We start from the raw sequence: 9,972 nt of genomic DNA, 5'->3' as shown, positions 1-9,972 counted from the left end.
CTGCTACCAGTCAGCCAAGTTCAGTGGAAATGGTCCTGTGGTTAGAGATACAGACCAGCACTGTGCAGTTGTAGGTTCAAATCCCAACTAAAACCTTAATAAATAAAAACTAACTAGCAAGACTGCTTTTTGTATCTCCCCCATTTTAAACTTTATCTTAGTCTTCAGGATGACAGTTTGATCTATGTTTATCTTTGAGTCCCCTGGACCTCCTCCAGCGGTGCAGACAACACTTGGCCTAACCCAACACAGTTGGCCTGGAGGGCTGCCAGTCCTGCTCCCTGTCGCGGGCCTCCTGCTGGGTCTCGAGCCTGGTCGCGGGTCTCTTGTTGGGTCAGCACCGACCCAAACACAGATAGAGATCATGTGTATACAAACCCCGATTCCAATGAAGTTGGGATGTTTTGTAAAATGAAATTAAAAACAGAATACAATGATTTGCAAATCCTTCCAATTTAAATTCAGTTGAATACGCTACAAAGATATTTAATGTTCAAACTGATAAAACGTTATTGTTTTTGTGCAGACATACTCTCATTTTAAATTGGATGCCTGCAACATGTTCCGAAACAGCTGGGATGGGGGCAACAAAACACTGGGAAAGTTGAGGAATGCTTAAAAAACACCTGTTGTTCACAAGCAAGGAGGGTCGAGGTTCACCACTTTGTGAACAACTGTGTGAGCAAATAGTCTTACAGTTTAAGAACATTTCTCTATGTACAATTGCAAGAAATTGAGGGATTTCATCATCTACATTCCATAATATCATCAAAAGATTCAGAGAATCTGGAGAAATCTCCGCATGTACGCGCCAGAAACCATCATTTAATGCCTGTGACCTTTGATCCCTCAGGATATTACCACATTCAGAACACTTCAGAAAACCATCGTCAGTTAACAATTTGTCGCTACAAGTGTAAGTTAAAACGCTACCATGCAAAGCGAAAGCCCTGTTTCAACAATATCCAGAAATGTCACCAGCTTCTCTGGGCCTGAGCTCATCTGAGATGGACTGAAGCAAAGTGGAAAAGTGTGCTATGGTCTGACGAGTCCACATTTCAAACTGTTTTTGGAAATCGTGTATGTTGTGTCCTCCGGGCCAAAGAGGAGAAGGACCATCCACACTGTTATCAGTGCAAAGTTCAAAAGCCAGCATCTGTGGTGGTACGGGGGTGTGTTAGTGCCCATGGCATCATGGGTAACTTGCACATCAGTGAAGGCACCATCAGTGCTGAAAAGTACATACAGGTTTTGGAGCAACATATGCTCCGATCCAAGCAACGTCTTTTTCAGGGATGTCACTGCTTATCTATGCAAGATAATGCAGAGCTACATTCTACACGTGTTACAACAGGGTGGCTTCGTAAAACTGAATTTTTGAGAACATTTTGAATTCTGCTCTGCTCTTTCTCTTATGAAGCAAAACACTTAGAGTTAAAAACAAATCACCAACATTTTTGAAAACTGCCTTGACAACAGCTGCCCAGACAGTGACTCCCCTACACAGCATGTCTCGCTTCCAGCCAATTAGCTCAGTGAGATGGGAGCTGGTTCTTGGTGTTAGAGGTTGTGGGTTTGAGACTCAGCAAGGATGATGATGACAGAAAATGTCAGATGTCCTCAATATGAAACTCAAGACAATTCCTGTTTCCTCTAAATTAGCTTGGACTGGGCTAAACTTTGCACAAAGGTCCAGTCTGATGCCATATTACCTCAGCTGTAAAGTCCTGATGGTGGCGCTACAGCAAGCATCTAAAGTTCAAAATGCTGAAAATTCATAACAAATCAACCACAGCTTCAGATCTTTGATCAAACTGTAGCCTCAATATTGAAGAAACTTTTGTACATTTAAACCTATTAAAAATTATGAAGTACATCATTCAGTTTTGTTTTTCAAAAACTGTAAAACTTTTTAAACCTATTTCCTCTCTCCTCCTTTGATTTATCAAAAACTGAGCCTAAGAAACTGAATTTTTCACAGTATTTTAAATGTTTCTTTCATGTGAACAATTGGAGTCAATGCAATAATGACATAGCTAAACATCAGTTATTCACTTATTGAGCAAATCAATATTTTTTAAAAAGAAATTACCAACATCTCCATGCTGCAACATGTGTATTTCCATATTTTTGTCTTGATAACTAAATTTTTTACAGTGGTTTCAAATCTGCCTGCACAACAGTGAATGGCTTACTCAATTTGTGAAGCCACAGTTGTATTGCTACTTGCCAAATAGCTCAGAATGATAGATGACAGTCTTTGGTTCCAGAAGCTGTGAGTTCAAGCCTCAAGTGGTCCAAAATGCACATTGTTGTCAACTGTCTTGTCTTCCTATTCTCCTGTTTGTTGCTCAGAATTGCCTAAATTTGCCAAAAAATAGCCCAGACCCGACCCATCACTGCGCAGCAGCTATAATCATTATCATTATTTTTATTATAATTATTATTATTACTATTATCATTATTGTCGTTATCATCATCAATATTTGTTGTATTTGTTATATGTTTTTGTATACCTTATTTTAAATGTGAACACAAAGTCAAAGTATGTTATTAGTTATTAAACTATGAACCTTTGAATCATATTTATTACTACTGAACACAACAATCCATAGAGACTAATAATAATAATAATAATAATAATAATAATAATAATAATAATAATAATAATAATAGAATCAGAATCAGAATCAGAAAAGCTTTATTGCCAAGTACGATTTTACACATACGAGGAATTTGTTGTGATGATGTTGGTGCATGCATCAAATAACTATTAAGTGAAAATATAACAAATTTACAGTATAAACTATTTTATAATGAAACTCTGACTTTGGGATGCTTCATTTTAATATATTTATAGTGTTATTTTGTATTTTTATTAGAGAATACTACCTCCTCACACTAAAATGCCTTCATAATAAAACACTGGAAAATGGCCGCGGGGACTTTTATTGTGAAGGGCCCCGGATGGCGCCCTCTGTCGGCGGCGGTGTGACGCAGCAGCCGCGCCGCTCTTCTTCTTCGCGTCCTCCCGGCGGCGGCAGCAGCAGTGTTCCCGCTCTCCTTCTATTCCCACTAACACCGCCTCCATTTTAGCACCGACACCAGGCGGAGCAGCAGCGGCTCGCAGCGGACCCAGCGGCCGGCGGAGGGACACCTTCCTGCGGCGGCGGCGGTTTGACCTGTTCGGGCGTGAATCAGCCTTTTTGTGTTGCGGGATGGCGGCGCTGCGGCAGGACGCGGCCGGGGCGGCGCTGCACTGCTGACGATCTAACGGCTCGTTGTGTGAAACTAGCAGCGGTGAGGAGGAGCAGGTCGCCTCGGATGGTCAGGTACCGGCTCTAATCTCTCTGGCTTTAATTATTACAGGCTTTATTCTCATAAGACGGCTTTGTTTGATCTCCTGAGCGGGTTGATTAGCGGCGGACAGGCCGCTGCTGCAGCCTCACCAGCGGCCTGTCCGCGGCTCCGGCTCGCTGTTTCCTCCCGGACAGCATCCATCAGCCTCCGTGCGGCCCCGGTGACTCTGCTGCGGAGGGTGTCGGTTATATAATGTGTGCGCAGAGGACACCGAGCCGTCCGTCCGTCCGTCCGCAGTCTGTGGCTCACCTCTGACTGACGGCAGCCGTTGACTCGCTGTCCTCCATTTAAAGTCGTCGTCCTGAGTGTCGGCGGTTAATGTCGGATGTTCTCAGCCGGTCTGTGACTCGGTACGGCCGGGCAGGTGGTGTCGTTCAGGCCGGACTGCAGGTGCAGCAGGGCCGCGGACACGTCCGGATCAAAAGCAGCTGAATAAAGCTTCAGGTGTCAGACAGCAGCTCTATGACGCCTCAGAGATGAGCAGCCGATTAATCGATCAGTCAGCAACATGAAGTGAATGTGCATTATTCTGATGATGAGTTATATTTAAGATCACAGGCAGAGAACTGATCCAGGTTCTGAGACGATGGATCACTGCTGGTGGTAGCCACACATTTAAAGACGTCACTTTGGGCTCAACGTTAATCGATTCACTGAGAGAATCACCAGGAGGTTAATAATCAATGATGACTAATCACTAGTCAGCAGTCTGAATGATGTTCGGCCCAAATTTGACCCAAATCTGTCAAAACTTTGAGATGATGTCTTTGTGTGTTTATGAAAACGATTTGTTTATTATTGGAGTTTAATCAACAATCAATTAGATAAAATAGTTTGGAATTTCAATTGACCACGTTGAATACTGTTAATGAATAACATGGTGTTTATAGGTCTATGATGTTATGAACCAGAGACATGACCTGGAGATCAGCTCTAAATGAGAAGCTGATTATTAGAATCATTGTTTCAGCAACAACACCAGAGGAAACATCACCAAGACTTATTGACAGTTATCAATTACATATGAATCAGTAAATAACATCTACTACATGTAGTTGTTTTCTCTCTCTCTGTAGTTGTTTTCTGTCTCTCTCTCTGTAGTTGTTTTCTGTCTCTGTAGTTGTTTTCTGTCTCTCTCTCTGTAGTTGTTTTCTGTCTCTGTAGTTGTTTTCTGTCTCTCTCTCTGTAGTTGTTTTCTGTCTCTGTAGTTGTTTTCTGTCTCTCTCTCTGTAGTTGTTTTCTCTCTCTGTAGTTTTCTGTCTCTCTCTCTGTAGTTGTTTTCTCTCTCTGTAGTTGTTTTCTGTCTCTCTGTAGTTGTTTTCTGTCTCTCTCTCTGTAGTTGTTTTCTCTCTCTGTAGTTGTTTTCTGTCTCTCTCTCTGTAGTTGTTTTCTGTCTCTGTAGTTGTTTTCTGTCTCTCTCTCTGTAGTTGTTTTCTGTCTCTCTCTCTCTGTAGTTGTTTTCTGTCTCTCTCTCTGTAGTTGTTTTCTGTCTCTGTAGTTGTTTTCTGTCTCTCTCTCTCTGTAGTTGTTTTCTGTCTCTGTAGTTGTTTTCTGTCTCTCTCTCTGTAGTTGTTTTCTCTCTCTGTAGTTTTCTGTCTCTCTCTCTGTAGTTGTTTTCTGTCTCTGTAGTTGTTTTCTGTCTCTCTGTAGTTGTTTTCTGTCTCTCTCTCTGTAGTTGTTTTCTCTCTCTGTAGTTGTTTTCTCTCTCTGTAGTTGTTTTCTGTCTCTCTCTCTGTAGTTGTTTTCTGTCTCTCTCTCTGTAGTTGTTTTCTGCCTCTCTCTCTCTGTAGTTGTTTTCTGTCTCTCTCTCTCTGTAGTTGTTTTCTGTCTCTCTCTCTGTAGTTGTTTTCTGTCTCTGTAGTTGTTTTCTGTCTCTCTCTCTCTGTAGTTGTTTTCTGTCTCTGTAGTTGTTTTCTGTCTCTCTCTCTGTAGTTGTTTTCTGTCTCTGTAGTTGTTTTCTGTCTCTGTAGTTGTTTTCTGTCTCTCTCTCTCTCTCTCTCTCTCTCTCTCTCTCTGTAGTTGTTTTCTGTCTCTGTAGTTGTTTTCTGTCTCTCTCTCTGTAGTTGTTTTCTGTCTCTGTAGTTGTTTTCTGTCTCTCTCTCTGTAGTTGTTTTCTGTCTCTCTCTCTGTAGTTGTTTTCTGTCTCTGTAGTTGTTTTCTGTCTCTCTCTCTCTGTAGTTGTTTTCTGTCTCTGTAGTTGTTTTCTGTCTCTCTCTCTGTAGTTGTTTTCTGTCTCTGTAGTTGTTTTCTGTCTCTCTCTCTGTAGTTGTTTTCTCTCTCTGTAGTTTTCTGTCTCTCTCTCTGTAGTTGTTTTCTGTCTCTGTAGTTGTTTTCTGTCTCTCTGTAGTTGTTTTCTGTCTCTCTCTCTGTAGTTGTTTTCTGTCTCTCTCTCTGTAGTTGTTTTCTGTCTCTCTCTCTGTAGTTGTTTTCTGTCTCTCTCTCTCTGTAGTTGTTTTCTGTCTCTCTCTCTCTGTAGTTGTTTTCTGTCTCTGTAGTTGTTTTCTGTCTCTCTCTCTCTGTAGTTGTTTTCTGTCTCTGTAGTTGTTTTCTGTCTCTCTCTCTCTGTAGTTGTTTTCTGTCTCTGTAGTTGTTTTCTGTCTCTCTCTCTCTGTAGTTGTTTTCTGTCTCTCTCTCTGTAGTTGTTTTCTGTCTCTCTCTCTCTCTCTCTCTCTCTCTCTCTCTCTCTCTCTCTGTAGTTGTTTTCTGTCTCTGTAGTTGTTTTCTGTCTCTCTCTCTGTAGTTGTTTTCTGTCTCTCTCTCTGTAGTTGTTTTCTGTCTCTGTAGTTGTTTTCTGTCTCTCTCTCTGTAGTTGTTTTCTGTCTCTGTAGTTGTTTTCTGTCTCTCTCTCTGTAGTTGTTTTCTGTCTCTCTCTCTGTAGTTGTTTTCTGTCTCTCTCTCTGTAGTTGTTTTCTGTCTCTCTCTCTGTAGTTGTTTTCTGTCTCTGTAGTTGTTTTCTGTCTCTCTCTCTGTAGTTGTTTTCTGTCTCTCTGTAGTTGTTTTCTGTCTCTCTCTCTCTGTAGTTGTTTTCTGTCTCTGTAGTTGTTTTCTGTCTCTCTCTCTGTAGTTGTTTTCTGCCTCTGTAGTTGTTTTCTGTCTCTGTAGTTGTTTTCTGTCTCTCTCTCTGTAGTTGTTTTCTGTCTCTGTAGTTGTTTTCTGTCTCTGTAGTTGTTTTCTGTCTCTCTCTCTCTCTCTCTCTGTAGTTGTTTTCTGTCTCTGTAGTTGTTTTCTGTCTCTCTCTCTGTAGTTGTTTTCTCTCTCTGTAGTTGTTTTCTGTCTCTCTCTCTGTAGTTGTTTTCTGTCTCTCTCTCTGTAGTTGTTTTCTGTCTCTCTCTCTGTAGTTGTTTTCTGTCTCTGTAGTTGTTTTCTGTCTCTGTAGTTGTTTTCTGTCTCTCTCTCTGTAGTTGTTTTCTCTCTCTGTAGTTGTTTTCTGTCTCTCTCTCTGTAGTTGTTTTCTGTCTCTCTCTCTGTAGTTGTTTTCTGTCTCTGTAGTTGTTTTCTGTCTCTCTCTCTCTCTCTCTCTGTAGTTGTTTTCTGTCTCTGTAGTTGTTTTCTGTCTCTCTCTCTGTAGTTGTTTTCTGTCTCTCTCTCTGTAGTTGTTTTCTGTCTCTCTCTCTGTAGTTGTTTTCTGTCTCTCTCTCTGTAGGTGTTTTCTGTCTCTGTAGTTGTTTTCTGTCTCTCTCTCTGTAGTTGTTTTCTGTCTCTGTAGTTGTTTTCTGTCTCTCTCTCTGTAGTTGTTTTCTGTCTCTCTGTAGTTGTTTTCTGTCTCTCTCTCTGTAGTTGTTTTCTGTCTCTGTAGTTGTTTTCTGTCTCTCTCTCTGTAGTTGTTTTCTGTCTCTCTCTCTCTCTGTAGTTGTTTTCTGTCTCTCTCTCTCTCTGTAGTTGTTTTCTGTCTCTCTCTCTCTCTGTAGTTGTTTTCTGTCTCTGTAGTTGTTTTCTGTCTCTCTCTCTGTAGTTGTTTTCTGTCTCTCTCTCTCTCTGTAGTTGTTTTCTGTCTCTGTAGTTGTTTTCTGTCTCTCTCTCTGTAGTTGTTTTCTGTCTCTCTCTCTCTGTAGTTGTTTTCTGTCTCTCTCTCTCTGTAGTTGTTTTCTGTCTCTCTGTAGTTGTTTTCTGTCTCTCTCTCTCTGTAGTTGTTTTCTGTCTCTCTCTCTCTCTGTAGTTGTTTTCTGTCTCTCTCTCTGTAGTTGTTTTCTGTCTCTCTCTCTCTCTGTAGTTGTTTTCTGTCTCTCTCTCTCTCTGTAGTTGTTTTCTGTCTCTCTCTCTCTCTAGTTGTTTTCTGTCTCTCTCTCTCTCTGTAGTTGTTTTCTGTCTCTCTCTCTCTCTGTAGTTGTTTTCTGTCTCTCTCTCTCTCTGTAGTTGTTTTCTGTCTCTCTCTCTCTCTGTAGTTGTTTTCTGTCTCTCTCTCTCTCTCTGTAGTTGTTTTCTGTCTCTGTAGTTGTTTTCTGTCTCTCTCTGTAGTTGTTATCTGTCTCTGCAGTTGTTCTGATCTGTGTGGTCGACTGTGTGGCTGTGATGTAGTTGTTTCGCGTCCCTCTTCAGTCACTTTGCGTCTCTTTGTTGTCAGTTTGTGTCCCTACAGTTGTTTTTTTTTCTCATTGTAGATGATTAACATCTGACTGTCCGTGTAGTTGTTTTTGTCCTTGTTGTTCTTTTGCCTGTCATTATAGTTCTGTTGCATCTCTTCTACAACACATGTTATCAGTCACGTCATGCAGAGGCTTTGTGGTCCATGTGTCTCTGGGTCCGTCGGGTCTGTTGAGTATGTCCTTGATGCCCTTGGGCAGCTACCTTCTGTGGATATATTCTTTCCCTCTAAAGCCAAAAGACATCTCACCTCTGTTGAACATTGAGTGTTTTATCACAGAGATGGTTCTGTAGGATGATGTGGTGTGTGCAAGTTGTTGTGTGTGTGGACGGGACGCCGCGGTGTGTGTGTGGACGCCGCGGTGTGTGTGTGGACTCTGTGGTGTGTGTGTGGATGGGACGCCGTGGTGTGTGTGTGGATGGGACGCCGTGGTGTGTGTGTGGACGCTGTGGTGTGTGTGTGGATGGGACGCCGTGGTGTGTGTGTGGACGCTGTGGTGTGTGTGGATGGGACGCCATGGTGTGTGGATGGGACGCCGTGGTGTGTGTGTGGACACCGTGGTGTGTGTGTGTGTGGACGCCGCGGTGTGTGTGTGGACGCCGCGGTGTGTGTGTGGATGCTGCGGTGTGTGTGTGTGGACGCCGCGGTGTGTGTGTGGACGCCGCGGTGTGTGTGTGGACGCCGTGGTATGTGTGTGGATGCTGTGGTGTGTGTGGACGGGACGCCGCGGTGTGTGTGTGGACGGGAAGCCGCGGTGTGTGTGGATGGGACGCCGCGGTGTGTGTGTGTGGACGCCGTGGTGTGTGTGGACGCCGTGGTGTGTGTGGACGCCGTGGTGTGTGTGTGTGTGTGTGTGGACGCCGCAGTGTGTGTGTGGACGCTGTGGTATGTGTGTGGATGCTGTGGTGTGTGTGGATGCTGTAGAAACCACCACACAGTTGCAGACGTCCAGCCTCAGCTGCCAACGGGAAATTCAAAATGTCAATGTGATGAACTAACAAGATCAGTTTATCGATAGATAGATAGATAGATAGATAGATAGATAGATAGATAGATAGATAGATAGATAGATAGATAGATAGATAGATACTTTATTGATCCCAGAGGAAATTCAATTCAGTTAGTCATGGTGGAGGAAAGAAGCTGAGGCTAACTAGCTTAGCATGTTGACTACATGCAGTTTGGTTAAGCTTCCTTTAGTAACATATTTAAATGTATTAAAATGAATGTGTGAAGTAAATCATTCAGTGTTCCAGTGAACAGATGGAGCAGATAACACAAGTTGACGTGAAGTGCAGCATTTACACTCTTTATGTGGTGGTATGCACCTTTAAAGTTGTTTCTCCAGCCACCAATAAACACAGAAGAAGTATGATGCTGTAATTTGATTATAATTATTGATGCGTTAATGTGTTTTAAAAGCTTGTGACTTTTCCCTCTGAGATCAATAAAGTTGGTCATTTATATGCGTTGATTTAATTTTGCGCTTAATCTACTGGAAACAATACTCACATAATGTAGTGGAGTGCAGTATAAGAGTATTCAGCGGTTAAAGATTAAAAGTATAAAGTCACAGAAGTACAAGTACCGCAGACATATACTAAAGTACAGTACTTGAGTAAATGTTTCTTAGTTATTTTCAGCCCCTGGTTAGAGCTTTGACATCCGACACTTGTCAGAGGTCAGTGAAGGCAGCGCTGCCTTCACTGACCTCTGACATCTTAGTGATCCAGTTTGTTTATTTTCATTCAGCAGCTGATCACAGAGTTCACTTTTCCAGTTTTGTATTATTGCACTTAAACACACCATTTCAGCAGCTCACCTGATTGGTCGATGCTGTCCATCGGAGCGTCAGCGCCATAGACATAATATATACAGACGCCTCATTGAGCAGGATTGCCCGCTGCTGCGATACATCGACGTCGCCGCCATACAGGTGGAGGCAGCTCCGCCCCGTGAACCCTAATACAAGTAAAAGGAGGGAACTTTCTAAAGCTCTTTCTACAAAGTGCTGTAAGTTAATGTCTCAT

General features: G+C 42.4%; 1 protein-coding gene across 5 annotated transcripts in view; it reads left to right on the top strand.

Annotated features, from left to right (window-relative positions):
- Nucleotides 1-2,900: 2,900 nt before the first annotated feature.
- The window catches only part of LOC119023619 (CSC1-like protein 2), a 31,375-nt gene continuing 24,303 nt past the window's right edge, over nt 2,901-9,972 (top strand). For 3 of the 5 annotated variants that reach the window (XR_005076298.1, XR_005076297.1, XM_037105720.1), the window contains exon 1: nt 2,902-3,332. The gene's annotated coding sequence lies outside the window, so the exon portion shown is untranslated. Of the gene's footprint in view, nt 3,333-9,972 lie in introns of all 5 variants that reach the window. The other 2 variants (XR_005076299.1, XR_005076300.1) reach the window with 2 other exon arrangements.

Source organism: Acanthopagrus latus, chromosome 1, assembly GCF_904848185.1.
Source record: "Acanthopagrus latus isolate v.2019 chromosome 1, fAcaLat1.1, whole genome shotgun sequence".
Taxonomy (NCBI): Eukaryota; Metazoa; Chordata; class Actinopteri; order Spariformes; family Sparidae; genus Acanthopagrus; species Acanthopagrus latus.
This window is presented reverse-complemented; position numbering and strand designations above follow the sequence as displayed.